We start from the raw sequence: 3,410 nt of genomic DNA, 5'->3' as shown, positions 1-3,410 counted from the left end.
TTTGTGAAAGGGTTCTCCTCTATTACTTCTCATTTGACCAGTTAGACTCAGAAGGATGTGCCTTTTCAGTGGCCCGATGAGTGTGAGGAGAGCTTTCAAAATCTCAAGGCCCTATTGACTTCAATTCTAATTTTGGATTTACCGGTGGAGGGTAAAAACTTCACTGTTTATTGCGATACTTCTCGTATAGGTTTTGGGTTGTGTATTGATGCAGGAGGGTAAGGTGATTGCGTACGCTTCGAGACAGTTGAAGGTCCATGAGAAGTACTACCTCACTCATGACTTAGAGTTAGCGACGATAGTCTTTGCTTTAAAGATTTGGAGGCATTAACTGTATGGAGTCCATTGTGAGGTATTCACAAATCATCGTAGTCTTCAGCATGTGTTCGGTCAGAAGGAACTGAATTAGAGGCAGCATAGGTGGATGGAGTTGCTCAAGGATTATGACATGACCATTCTTTATCATCCCGGGAAGGCTAATGTGGTGGTTGATACGTTGACCCGAAAGGCAGTGAGTATGGGTAGCTTGGCGTGTTTGATTGTTGGGGAGCATCCTTTAGCCATGGAGGTTCAGTGTTTGGCTAATATTATGGTGAGACTCGATACTTCAGAACCTGGCAAGGTTCTAGCTTGTGTTGAGGTGAGGTTATCTCCTTTAGAGAAGATTAAGGCCTTCTTCTTTTTTTAAAGTAAAGCCACCAAAAAGGTGGAATTTCATTGATAAAGAAAATTATGTACATATCAATCCAAAAGTGATTGATCAAAAAAAAGAAACAACAAAAAGGGGGGGATCAATCCAAAAGTGATTTATCAAAGATGGAAAAACAGCAAAGAATATGAAAAACAACAAGTGGAAATGGAAATACAGATGGAGAATGTGATAGATTAGTAACAACTAATAATTCAAAGGCCTTGACTTAATAACATCTATCACACCTTCAAAGTCTCAGATGTGGAATGTTTTAAATTATGTGAATCATTCTTCAGGCAGTCTTGAATGTAGTTGTATTCATTTGTGGGCATCTTGTGCTGTATATAATCCAGGCCACTCTCAAACTTGTGCCATTACCAAAACAGTATGAAGCATATTATTGACTGTTGTAACATCCATATTAAGGAATGAGCATGATGACCACACTAATACCACCTTAACACAGATGTTGCATCAATCCATACTAGTACTAGTTCAGTCTGCATATTGGAAATGGCTCTTTTGTATGCCTGATCATCAGTCTGGAGCTCTATCTTGTATTGTTCTTATTCTCAAATTTGGAATTCCAGCCTTTTCTATGTTCAATATCCTCCTAGCTTGACTTGGTAACTCATGGAAATTATTTAAGTGAATTGCACCTGCAAAATAAAAAACCATGTTAGTTAAAAAATCAGCAAGTCCATTCCCTTCTCTGTGTATGTGCACCACAGTCACCATCTGGTCTCTTCTCATTCTTTGAATATCCTCCACCACCATTGAAATACCCTGTGGGATTTTCCATTCTGCAGCAAGGACCATCTTCATTGCCATTGAGTCCGTCTCTATAATCAGTGGGAATAGTTGCTTATCTAAGCAGTATATCAACCCCATTCTAATAGCCTCATCTTCTGCTACCAAATTTGATCCATCCTGTAACTTCTTAGCAGCAGCATACACCAAATCTCCCTCCTCATTCCTGATGCAAAAAGCAGCAGAACTTGGCCCAAGGTTAGCTCCATCAGTATTACACTTAAACCATCCAGTTGCAAGTCTCATCCGCCTTATCACTTATAAAACAATTGTAGGTTTATACTCTTGAAAAAACTGCACAATGTGATGCCACCTTTTTGGAACATTCAGCCCAGGGAACAACACCTTGCATGACAAGTGTATGTTCAGATTGATATCATATATCACCCTATTAAAAGTCATGGTGCCTTCATGTAATTGATTGTTTCTCCATTTCCATATTTGTCAAACAATAAAAACATGAACAGCTTTAAAAATAGGTTTCAGCTTATAATGACATTTTGCCTCCCACCAGCTTCTGATAGCATGTTTAACTTGAACACAATTCATGGTCAATCCAGTTGCTGCATTAAAGATACTCCAAACTTTTGCAGCAAAATCTCCACAGAGAAATAAATGATTAATGTATTCAGGCTGAAAAGAATTACAGCAGCAACATTTAGAAACTGTAGCAATGTCAATGCTTTCCACCACCTCATATACTAGCACTTTAAACTTCCAAAGTCTCCATAAGAAGAAGGAAATCTTGAATGGCACACCCTTGATCCACATGTTATGAAAAGGCACTGTTACATTAGCTCTTTGTCTCAGCAACTCCTATGCACTGCCTACAGTAAACTTTCCTGAGCTAGTCATCATCCACCATAGTGTATCCCATTCATTAGATGCATGCTTAATGTCAATTTCCAACACTATATACTGCACAATATCTTCAGAGAATAACTGCAGGAGTTTTGGACATTCCAGGTGCCATTTGACATTAATTCAGCCACATCTTCAACCTGATCATTGACTGGCCAGCTATGAGGAACCACAAAGTTAAGAGCACCTAGTTTAGTCTAGTTATCAAACAACACATTAGAACTCCCAATCTTAGGTTCTCACCAATTAAGGCCCAGCAGTTTGAGAATGTGAAATTGTGTAAGATTCAGGATAAAGTGCTGAGCGGGAAAGCCGATGCTATTCTTGATGATGAGGGTGTCTTGGGATTAAGGGACGAGTTTACGTTCCTAGTGTTGGTGATTTAATTCAGTTGATTTTGAGAGAGGCTCACGGTTCTAGTTACTCCATTCACCTTGGTGCTACAAAAATGTATCATGACTTGCGACAGCATTACCAGTGGGGTATTTAAGATCATACGTTCTAAGTATTTCATTTTTTAAAATAATCAACCAAACTACACCACATAAGTTAAGGATTAAATGATTGTTAAATGATGTCTTTACTTAACACAAAGAATAATACTCCTAAATCCGAATAAGATTAGGCTACATGTTCCAGTTCAGACTACCTACAATGCGGAGAAGTTGGCCAGGATCGACATTAGAGAGGTCTTCAGATTGCATGGTATGCCCATTTCCTTCATTTTAGACAGAGGCACTCAGTTCACTTTCCATTTTTGGAGGACTTTGCAAAAGGAATTGAGGACTCAGTTGGACCTTAGTAAGACTTTCTACCCACAAACCGATGGTTAGTCCAAGAGTACTATTCAGGCTTTAGAGGACATGTTGTAGGCTTGTGTGAACGACTTCGGTGGATATTGGGATCAGTTTCTACCTTTGGTTCAGTTCGCGTACAACAACAGCTATCACTCGAGTATTGACATGGCTCCATTTGAGGCTTTATGTGGTAAGAGAAGTCGTTCTTCGATTGGGTGGTTTGATGTTTTCGAGATGAGACCTTGGGGTAC

This window comes from Lycium barbarum, chromosome 8 (genome assembly GCF_019175385.1).
Source record: "Lycium barbarum isolate Lr01 chromosome 8, ASM1917538v2, whole genome shotgun sequence".
In the NCBI taxonomy this organism is placed as follows: Eukaryota; Viridiplantae; Streptophyta; class Magnoliopsida; order Solanales; family Solanaceae; genus Lycium; species Lycium barbarum.
The sequence above is the reverse complement of the archived record's forward strand: the minus strand, read 5'-3'. Positions refer to the sequence as shown.